Here is an 11,908-nt window from a genome sequence, read left to right as displayed (position 1 = left end):
TGAAGTTGCTGTGAAATTCTCCTAGTCGCCACACTCCGCCATCTGTTCAGGTCAATGCACCTAATCAGCACGTCTTTCAGACGGTGAGAGGAAACTGGAGCACCCGGAGGAAACCCCCGCAGACATGGGGAGACATGTGCAAACTCCACATGGGCAGCGACCCAAGCCAGAAATCGAACCCAGGTCCCTGGTGCTGTGAGGCAGCAGTGTTAACCACTATGCCACTGTACTGCCTATGGTAGACCATAAGTTGCAAATATTTGGCATAGTCCTTATGTTTAGATAACTTTGCAGGATCAGTACAATTAAACTAACAAATGGCTCATTAATGGTTAAGATGGGATATTCGTAAAATTTTCTATAATTTAGTTTTGGATGATTTCTTTCCACAAGTTGTAATTTAGCTCACAGAAATGCAGTCAGCAGCACATCTGTTTTGATGATAAATATCTACAAAAGCTGAATGTATTTTCTGCCTGAAATGTTTTGCCTGCTCCGAGGTAGGTTGCTGCTTCCTGATCAATGATCAGTAGCGATAATGTCTTTGACTATAAAGCCTCGGATGTTGTTTTGTAGACTGTGTGCAAATCCAAATTTAAGGAAATATCAAAAGATATTATGATAAGGATGATGAGTAATTCATTTGTTATAAGTTTGAAGTTTGTGATATTTTAGGACTATACCTTGTGGTTTATCTTTAATTGTAGATTGAACAAAAGGAGTGATGTAACCTATATTGGAGTCTGTCTGACAGTAAACCTGGCTGGTTAATTCTTAGATCAAAAGGGGAGTCACATTACTGTTATTGAAAGGAAGGTGCTAAATGTTAACACCTGGGAACATGACAACTGTTTCTCGGTCTACAATGGGAAAATCCCAACAGTTATCAGTATCAAGCCACAAATAGTTATGCTGGAACTTTTCCCTTTGAAACGCAATGGTAATCAGAGATAGTTGATTACCATTTCTGCTTGGATTCAGGCCTAGTGTGCTCCCTGTTGCCATGGAGAGGAGGAGCTATTTTGAGATCAAATTACAGACTTCCTTATGAGTGCCATTGCAATTTTGAACTTTGGTTACCTGCAGCCAACGAATAGGAGAAAGATAAAGGTAAATGTAAGCCAGGTCTGCATCTCAAGCAAAGAAAATGCTGCATCTGTTACTCGCAACACAAAATGCAGGTGGGAGCTTGCACCGAGTTTTTAAGGAGTTAAAACAAGGCTGGAGAGTTTGTTTAGCTGAAGCTACAGGGAGAATTCCTAGGAAAACTCGCTATGGTATTGGGAGAAGAGCAGAAGTAAAACTCTTGAGTTGTGAAACACATTGGATTGATTTCTGGAGAAGTGGATGTCTATTAAGAGACAGAGCAACATAACAAAATCGGGTGTTCTTGGCTGTTGGTAGAAGGAGCAAGCTTTATATAGCTTAAGCTAATAGCCCAGATCTTCCCATCTCCAGATGGACTTGTGATCCAAGATGCATTTTAGCTCTCCACAGAAGTCCTGACACACTGACCTCCATGGTAATTTCTTGTCAGAAGCTTGAACTTCCTGCGGGCAATTTCCTGCTCCCTGGGACCCTCCGTAAAAGCCTCCGACTGTGAGTTAGAGTTGAAGACTTTGGACAGTTCCGCTTGGCTTACCCAGGAAGTGTTAAACAGATCAAAACATACTCCAACTCCTGGATAACTACGGAACTGACTCCTTAGTTACTCATACTGAAACACCCATGACCCTCCCTGCCCACTGACGAACCCTCTTGAAAATGCTAATTCCTGTCACCCTACTCACTGATCTTGCCCACCCATTTACTCCATCTGTTCATTCATGTATCCACTCACCCATTCACTAACATTTTTATACTTAACATATGGAGCTAATGCTGTGAAAAGGGGATGTTCTGTCTTCCTCCGGACGCTGTAACACTGCAATGGAGCTTTTTGATAGATGCTGCGCTCCACATTTCTGGAGAAGCTGGGCTCACAAGTTCATTAACTTGTGAGCCCAGCTGTGAGTTACCAGTAATGCTGGGACAAGAGCTTTTTTAAACTAGCTAGGAGAGAGTAATAATTGCATTGAGCCAGGGAAGAAATGCATGACAAGTTCACAAATTTGCAACAAGCATTACATTGAACATTAAAATGTCTTTAACATTGGTTATTTTTCAATGACATTCGAGGCATAATCCAAAATAAATCTGGATGCTAAGACAAAGATATTGGGAGAGATGACTAAATGGTCAAAGAACTAGGTTTCAAGTAAAGCTTGAAAAAGTGAAAAGTAGGAACATGAAAACAAGAATGAACCTTTTCAGCCTCTCGAGCCAGTTCTGACATCCTGTGAGGTTGTGATTGATCTGTGACCAAACTACATACCAGCCTTTGTCTTATATATATTATCTGCCACCTCCCTCAGCTTTTCCCATGTTACATGAGGGTGGTTACCACAATGCTGATTAATCATCCTTCGTATCACTCACCATTTTTGTTTGGATTTAGTGGGTAGTTTTACAGCCAGATGCCCTTAACTGCCACTAAGCCTCCTTATTTATCCAGGCTGGGGATGGCACTGATGCACAGCTGAAGCATTGGTGTAGTAAAGAAGGGTTCCATTTTATGGAACACTGGCAGCAGTATTGGGATAGAAAGATAGTGTACCATTGGGATGGACTACGCCAGAACGAGCCTAGAACCAAGATTCACAATCTTGAGTTGAGGAATTTCTTCTCAACTTGAGCCTAAATAATTGACTCCTTATTCTGAAACTGTGTTGTAGATTCCTCAGCCTTGTCAAATCTTTTCAGAATCTTGTAAGCTTCAGAGAGGTAGCCTCTTATTCTTCTTAACTCCAGAGAGTGTGTGCCTCATTTACTCAAACTCTTATCAGTCAATGCTCTCATCCCAAAAACTAATCTAATAAACAAAGTATATCCCTTCTTGGATATGGAGGCCAAAACTGCATGGTATTCCAGACTTGGTATCTCACCAAAGTACTTGACAATGGTAGCAAGATTTCCTTGTTTTTGTATTTGAATCCCCTTGCAATAAAGGACAAAATGCTTTTAGATTTCCTAATTGCTTTCTGTACCTGCATGCTAACGTTAGAAGTACAATGAGCCTCTGAACATCAATATTTAAAAGGTTAATGCCTTCCTTTTAAAAAAAAAGTCCTTTTCTATTATTGCTACCAAAGTGAATAATAGCGCACATCCCTTACGGTATACTGTACACTCTCTCCCACCATGTTGTTGATCCACTTAGCCTGTAAAGATATAGGTAGAAATAGGCTATTAGCTTCCATTCCCATCAAGTTTTGTATTTTTATCAAGCTTAACTACATTACTCTCCCTTTCTTCTTCTAAGTCATTTGTCTGGATGACTGCAGCTCCAACTGCCCTCAAGCTTAGTCATAGAGGTTTACAGCATGGAAACAGTCCCTTCCACCCAACTTGTCCATGCTGTCTCTTTAACCACTAAGCTAGTCCCAATTGCCCACGTTTCGCCCATATCCCTCTATACCCATCTAACCCATGTAACTCTGTAAATGCTTTTAAAAGACAAAATTGTACCCACCTCTACTACTACTACTACTACCTCTGGCCGCTTGTTCCAGGTACTTTCCACCCTTTGGGTGAAAAAATTGCCCCTCTGGACCTTTTGTATCTCTCCCCCCTCGCCTTAAACCTATGCCCTCTAGTTTTACATCCTCTACCTTTGGGAAAAGATATTGATTATCTAGCTGGTCTATGCCCCTCATTATTTTATTGACCTCTATAAGATCGCCCCTGAGCCTCCTACGCTCCAGAGGAAAAATGTCCCAGTCTATCCAGCCTCTCCTTATAACTCAAACCATCAAGTCCCGGTAGCATCCTAGTAAATCTTTTCTGCATTCTTTCTAGTTTAATAATATCCTTTCTATAATAGTGACCAGAACTGTACACAGTATTCCAAGTGTGTCCTTACTAATGTCTTGTACAACTTCAAGACGTCCCAACTCCAGTATTCAGTGTTCTGACCAATGAAACCAAGCATGCCGAATGCTGCCTTCATTTCTCTCCTCCACTTTCAAGGAGCTATGAACCTGTACCCCTAGATCTCTTTGTTCTGTAACTCTCCCCAACGCCGTACCATTAACTGAGCAAATCCTGCCCTGGTTCGATCTACCAAAATGCATCACCTTGCATTTATTTAAATTAAACAATTCAGCTTGACATCATCCAGGACAAAGCAACCAAATTGATTGGCACTCCATCCACTGCCTTGTTAGGCAAGGGGGTAGATGGGAATGTGGAATTCGAAACAAACAGAACAGCCATTATCTTTTTGAATAGCGGAGTCTGCTCAAGGGGCCAAATAGCCTACTTCTGCTCCTATTTTGTATGTTAGTATTCATGCAATAGTGTTTAGTATTGTAAATCATTAAGTGCGGAGCTCAAAATGTAAAGGGGTTATTTTTATGTTTAAATGGGTAGCAAATCTACAAGCTCTCTTTTTATAAGCATGTATTGCTCAGTACCTCATTTCACGTAATTAGTCTTGCAACCAATCTGAATAATGACAAGACGGCACAGTGGTTAGCCCTGCTGCCTTACAGTGCTAGGGACCTGGGTTTGATTCCAACCTTGGGTGACTGGAGTTTTCACATTCTCCCCTTGTTGGCATTTTTTTCCTCCAGGTGCTCAGGTTTCCTCCTATAGTCCAAAGGTATGTAGGTTAGGTGGATTAGCCATGGTAAATGTGCTGTGCTGTGTTACAGGGACAGGGTGGCAGGGATGCTCTTTGAGAGAGTCAGTGCAGACTTGATGGGCCAAATGGTCTTTTCCCATAATGTAGGAATTCTATGGTCTGAGAAAAAGCAACCGGTTGGAAAAAAAAACTCAATTTTGAACTCTGATTTTTTTACACCTTCACCAAGTTCTGCCCAGACAGTGAAATAATCAAATTCCTTAAAATAAAATGTGACTTTAGTCCTTTTTTGTTTTTCCCAAACTGTTGATTATACTAGGGTGAAAATTTATAACTAATTTTGCTATAAATTGTATTAAAGACAACAATTGCGTGACATTTCAACTTGATTGTAAAACTGTTCGACCCCTTTTGCATACACCTGCACACTGCAGATGTTGGAACCAGGAAATGAAATGCTGGAAACTCGGGCAGTATCTGTGGAAGGAACATGTGTTCATGTTGCTGTGCTGCCCAATGATGTACTATGATGAAAATGTGGAAATATGTTCTAGTAGTAGAGATAAGCAAGAAAGCTAAACATTACATTTTGATTGGACCCTTCTTGGGGCTGCTATGTGGTGTATTTCCAGCATTCACTCTTTGTTTTTAATGATATCTTAAGCAAGGTGACAGTGCCTGATTTAAGCAATATTGTTATCTACCCTGCTGGTTAATTTGCATGTTTGGCTGTTTCAAATTACCATTACGGTTAATTAACATGGCAAATGACATTCCAGGGGCTCAGTTGGAAAAATGTGCAATTCACGCAGACTTGCTGCTTAGAAATCTTAACTTGCTCTAACTAGAATGTTATCTCGATACATAGCTTCAGCATCAAACACCTTGCCCCTCCATAGGTTGATTAATGTTTTCATTTGGTGTTGAGCATTAGATCAGAAAGGTGAGCACAGTTGTTAGCACTGCTCCTTAACAGCGCCAGGGACCCGGGTTCGATTCCTGGCTTGGGTCTGTGTGGAGGTTGGATGTTCTTCCCGTGTCTGTAAATTTGCAGGTGTGACTATGTGGGTGTGATAGTGTTTCTTTTCAGGTAAAGACTGGGTTCTTTGACATTTATTGTGAACGCTAACCACCTCTCTCCCATGGAGAAAATGATGCTTCAGCCATGTTTGCATTGCAAAATTATACATACTTAGGCATATAATTTATGTGAAGGAGTTTGCAGTTCTTTACTTTAATAGAGGTGCATTTATATGTTACTGAACCTTTTGCGACAGTTCTGTCTCAAGTCTATAAAATTTCTAATATGGGCAAAAGGCAACTTACTGCCATCATGTTTTCTTTGACACTTCATCCTAACCTTGCAAGTCATGGGGCTTGGTATTTTCTTTCAGTACTAGTTCATTTTCCATTGCTCTGGCTGTTGTATAGGCAAGTCTCTTCATTCCCATTCCTACTATTTCAAGCCCATATGCTTCATTTCAATGAGTTGATTATTTATCTCACTGTATGAGAAGATTTCATCATTCCTGTTGGAGATATTTTTACATGTTTTCTCCCTGGTGCTGCTGCTTTAAAAGCAGCCCAGCTGTAAATCTTGTAGCTGCATAATCAAAGTCTTATATTATTTGGGTTCCCAGATGCAGAACACCAAATGGGGAAAATCTGTGCTTCATCCCATTCAGTAGTACCTGTTGACCTTATAATTTCTGTTGGGTTTAGTGTCCCACCCACTGGGAATGCAAATATCCTTTCCCATTGTACCATCTGTGGCAGACTGCAAGTCTTGGACTTTTGGGATCTAATTTCTGGACCACATAATTTGTTCATAATTTTTTTTGATACAGTTCAAATTTGGCAATAGATAAAGTGCAAAACAGTGCAATGTACTTATTTACAGAGTGAGGAGCTCGACAATATCTTAATATCATCAGTACTACATCCACCTCCATCATTTTTCTTTTTAGTTTGCTGATATTTTTTATGTATTCTCTTTGATTTACTGATTTGTTCTTTTTAATTTCATCCCTACACTTCTTATACTTCTCCAGGCTTCCCTTTTTTGCCTTGACTTGCTCTGTTTGCTCTTGGACATCCATGGGGATCTAGATTTGGGAGTGCCACGCTTTTGTGGGAATGTATTTTGTTTTGAATCATCTGCTTCCTCTTTGAATCTCTGACTGCTCTGACACTGCTCAGTCACAACTCAGCTTAGTAAAATTGGCCTTACCAAAATTGAAAGCTTTTACTCTTGGTCTTTCCATAATGATACTTCCCTTTTCCAAAGTGATACTGAGTCTAATTGAATTATGATCACTACTATCAAAATGTGCCTCACTGCACCCATTGAACTGCCCAGCTTCATTCTCTAGAACTGAATCTAGAACTTGCCCTTCTCTTATTGAGTTTGCTGAATAATAGCAACAAATGTTTACCTGAACGTATTTTAAGAATTCCCTGTCCTGTGTGCCGTTTATGCTGATTTTATCCCAGTTATTTTTAGGATATTTGGAAATCCCTTATGATTACTGTTGTGTTGTTTTTGTGCTCGTCAACAATTTGCTTACATATTTGCTCTTTTGTTTTTTTTCTCCTTACTGTGAGAGAGTATGGAGTATACTCCCAGCTTTGTAATTCCCCCTTTTTTATTCCTCCGTTTAAACTATATGGCTTCATTTTGAGTCTTCTGGCTTTCCAAACTTCCTCAAAGTTTTAATTGTTTCATTAATCCTATTATGACCCACTTTTTTAAAAAAACCACTCCATGTCAAAAGTCTGTAACTGGAAATATTGAGCTGCTATTCCAAAGAACAAAGAAAATTACAGCAGAGGAACAGTCCCTTCGGCCCTACAAGCCTGCACCGGCCATGCTGCCCAACTGAACTAAAACCCCCTACCCTCCCGGGGACCATATCCTCCTCTTCCCATCCTATTCATGTATTTGTCCAGATGCCCCTTAAAAGGCACTATCGTATCTGTTTCCACTACCACCTCCAGCAACGAGTTCCAGGCACCCACCACCCTCTGTGTAAAAATACTTGCCTCGTACATCTCCTTTAAACTTTGCCCCTTGCACCTTAAATCTATGTCCCCCAGTAATTGACTCTTCCACCCTGGGAAAAACCTTCTGACTATCCACTCTGTCCATGCCCCTCATAATCTTGTAGACTTCTATCAGGTCATCCCTCAACCTCCGTCGTTCCAGTGAGAACAGACCAGGTTTCTCCAACCTCTCCTCATAGCTAATGCCCTCCATACCAGGCAACGTCCTGGTAAATCTTTTCTGTACCCTCTCCAAAGCTTCCACATCCTTCTGGTAGTGTGGCGACCAGAATTGAACACTGTATTCCAAGTGTGGTCGAACTAAGGTTCTACAAGCTGCAACATGACTTGCCAATTTTTAAACTCGTTGCCGCGGCTGATGAGGGCAAGCATGCCGTATGCCGCCTTGACTACCTTCTCCACCTGCATTGCCACTTTCAGTGACCTGTGTGTCTGTACACCCAGATCCCTCTGCCTATCAATACTCTTAAGGGTTCTGCCATTTACTGTCTATTTCCTATATTTATTTGACCTTCCAAAATGCATTACCTCACATCTGCCATCTCTCCGCCCAAGTCTCCAACTGATCTATATCTTGCTGTATCCTCTGATGGTCCGTTGCTATCCACAAATCGACCAACCTTTGTGTCGTCCGCAAAATTACTAATCAAACATATTACAAGCAGCAAAGGTCCCAGCACTGATCCCTGAGGAACACCACTTGTCACAGCCATCCATTCAGAAGCGCACTCTTTCACTGCTACCCTCTGTCTTCTATGACCGAGCCAGTTCTGTATCCATCTTGCCAGCTCACCTCTGATGCGATGTGACTTCACCTTCTGTACCAGTCTGCCATGAGGGACCTTGTCAAAAGCCTCATTGAAGTCCATATAGACAACATCCAACTCCCTACCCTCATCAATCATCTTCGTCACTTCCTTGAAAAACTTGATCAAGTTAGTGAGACAGAACCTCCCCTTCACAAAACCATGTTGTCTCTCGCTAATACGTCCACTTATTTCCAAGTGGGAGTAAATCCTGTCTCGAAGAATCCTTTCCAATAATTTCCCTACGACTGACGTAAGGCTCAATGGCCTGTAATTATCCGGATTATTCTTGCTACCCTTCTTAAACAAAGGAACAACATAGGCTATTCTCTCATCCTCTGGGACCTCCCCTGTATGTGGAGATGCCGGCGTTGGACTGGGGTAAACACAGTAAGAAGTTTAACAACACCAGGTTAAAGTCCAACAGGTTTATTTGGTAGCAAAAGCCACACAAGCTTTCGGAGCTCTAAGCCCCTTCTTCAGGTGAGTGGGAATTCTGTTCACAAACAGAGCTTATAAAGACACAGACTCAATTTACATGAATAATGGTTGGAATGCGAATACTTACAACTAATCAAGTCTTTAAGAAACAAAACAATGTGAATGGAGAGAGCATCAAGACAGGCTAAAAAGATGTGTATTGTCTCCAGACAAGACAGCCAGTGAAACTCTGCAGGTCCACGCAACTGTGGGAGTTACAAATAGTGTGACATGAACCCAATATCCCGGTTGAGGCCGTCCTCGTGTGTGCGGAACTTGGCTATCAGTTTCTGCTCAGCGACTCTGCGCTGTCGTGTGTCGCGAAGGCCGCCTTGGAGAACGCTTACCCGAGTATCAGAGGCCGAATGCCCGTGACCGCTGAAGTGCTCCCCAACAGGAAGAGAACAGTCTTGCCTGGTGATTGTCGAGCGGTGTTCATTCATCCGTTGTTGCAGCGTCTGCATGGTTTCCCCAATGTACCATGCCTCGGGACATCCTTTCTTGCAGCGTATCAGGTAGACAACGTTGGCCGAATTGCAAGAGTATGTACCGTGTACCTGGTGGATGGTGTTCTCACGTGAGATGATGGCATCTGTGTCGATGATCCGGCACGTCTTGCAGAGGTTGCTGTGGCAGGGTTGTGTGGTGTCATGGTCACTGTTCTCCTGAAGGCTGGGTAGTTTGCTGCGGACAATGGTCTGTTTGAGGTTGTGCGGTTGTTTGAAGGCAAGAAGTGGGGGTGTGGGGATGGCCTTGGCGAGATGTTCGTCTTCATCAATGACATGTTGATGAAGACGAACATCTCGCCAAGGCCATCCCCACACCCCCACTTCTTGCCTTCAAACAACCGCACAACCTCAAACAGACCATTGTCCGCAGCAAACGACCCAGCCTTCAGGAGAACAGTGACCATGACACCACACAACCCTGCCACAGCAACCTCTGCAAGACGTGCCGGATCATCGACACAGATGCCATCATCTCACGTGAGAACACCATCCACCAGGTACACGGTACATACTCTTGCAATTCGGCCAACGTTGTCTACCTGATACGCTGCAAGAAAGGATGTCCCGAGGCATGGTACATTGGGGAAACTATGCAGACACTGCGACAACGGATGAATGAACACCGCTCGACAATCACCAGGCAAGACTGTTCTCTTCCTGTTGGGGAGCACTTCAGCGGTCACGGGCATTCGGCCTCTGATATTCGGGTAAGCGTTCTCCAAGGCGGCCTTCGCGACACACGACAGCGCAGAGTCGCTGAGCAGAAACTGATAGCCAAGTTCCGCACACACGAGGTCGGCCTCAACCGGGATATTGGGTTCATGTCACACGATTTGTAACTCCCACAGTTGCGTGGACCTGCAGAGTTTCACTGGCTGTCTTGTCTGGAGACAATACACATCTTTTTAGCCTGTCTTGATGCTCTCTCCATTCACATTGTTTTGTTTCTTAAAGACTTGATTAGTTGTAAGTATTCGCATTCCAACCATTATTCATGTAAATTGAGTCTGTGTCTTTATAAGCTCTGTTTGTGAACAGAATTCCCACTCACCTGAAGAAGGGGCTTAGAGCTCCGAAAGCTTGTGTGGCTTTTGCTACCAAATAAACCTGTTGGACTTTAACCTGGTGTTGTTAAACTTCTTACTGTATCTCCCCTGTAGCCAGTGAGGATACAAAGATTTCTCTTGAGGCCCCAGCAATTTCCTCCCTTGCCCCTCTCAGTATTCTGGGGTATATCCCATCAAGCCCCGGGGACTTGTCTACGTTAATGTTTCTCAAGATCCTCAATACCTCCTCCTTTTTGATCTCAATATGACTCTAACTATTTATACACCCTTTCCCAGACTCATCATCCACCAAGTCCTCCTCTTTGATGAATACTGATGCAAAGTACTCATTTAATACCTCGCCCATTTCCTCTGACTCCACGCATAGATTCCCTCCCCTGTCCTTGAGTGGGCCAATCCTCTCCCTGGCTACCCTCTTGCTCTTTATACATGTCATAGTTAGAGGTTTACAGCATGGAAACAGGCCCTTCGGCCCAGCTTGTCCATTCCATCCTTTTTTAAAAAAAACCCCTAAGCTAATCCCAATTGCCTGCATTTGGCCCATATCCCTCTATGCCCATCGTACCCATGTAACTATCTAAATGCTTTTTAAAAGATAAAATTGTATCAGACAATGTGGGTGTTTAATGCTCCCTCCACCCACATTGTCTGTACCTTTAAGACCTGGCTGGCTTTAGGGATTCGCATTCTAATCAGTATTCTGTAACTTGATGTTGTGTCGCTGTGCACTGTTTGAGAGCACATTTCCACTCCATCTGACGAAGGAGCAGTGCTCCGAAAGCTTATGGTATTTGCTACCAAATAAACCTGTTGGACTTTAACCTGGTGTTGTGAGACTTCTTACTGTGTTCACCCCAGTCCAACGCCGGCATCTCCACATCATATCTGATCAAAGTCAGAGGGTGGTGGTGGATGGAAAATTTTCGGACTGGAGGCAGGTTGCGAGCGGTGTGCCACAGGGATCAGTGCTTGGTCCTCTGCTCTTTGTGATTTTTATCAATGACTTGGAGGGGGCGGAAGGGTGGATCAGTAAATTTGCTGATGACACCAAGATTGGTGGAGCAGTGGATGAGGTGGAGGGCTGTTGTAGGCTGCAAAGAGACATAGATAGGATGCAAAGCTGGGCTGAAAAATGGCAGATGGAGTTTAACCCTAATAAATGTGAGGTGATTCATTTTGGTAGGACTAATTTAAATGTGGATTACAGGGTCAAAGGTAGGGTTATGAAGACTGGAGGAACAGGGAGATCTTGGGGTCCATATCCACAGATCTCTGAAGGTTGCCACTCAAGTGGATAGA

The sequence above is a fragment of the Mustelus asterias genome, chromosome 1 (genome assembly GCF_964213995.1).
Source record: "Mustelus asterias chromosome 1, sMusAst1.hap1.1, whole genome shotgun sequence".
NCBI classification, from domain to species: Eukaryota; Metazoa; Chordata; class Chondrichthyes; order Carcharhiniformes; family Triakidae; genus Mustelus; species Mustelus asterias.
The sequence above is the reverse complement of the archived record's forward strand: the minus strand, read 5'-3'. Positions refer to the sequence as shown.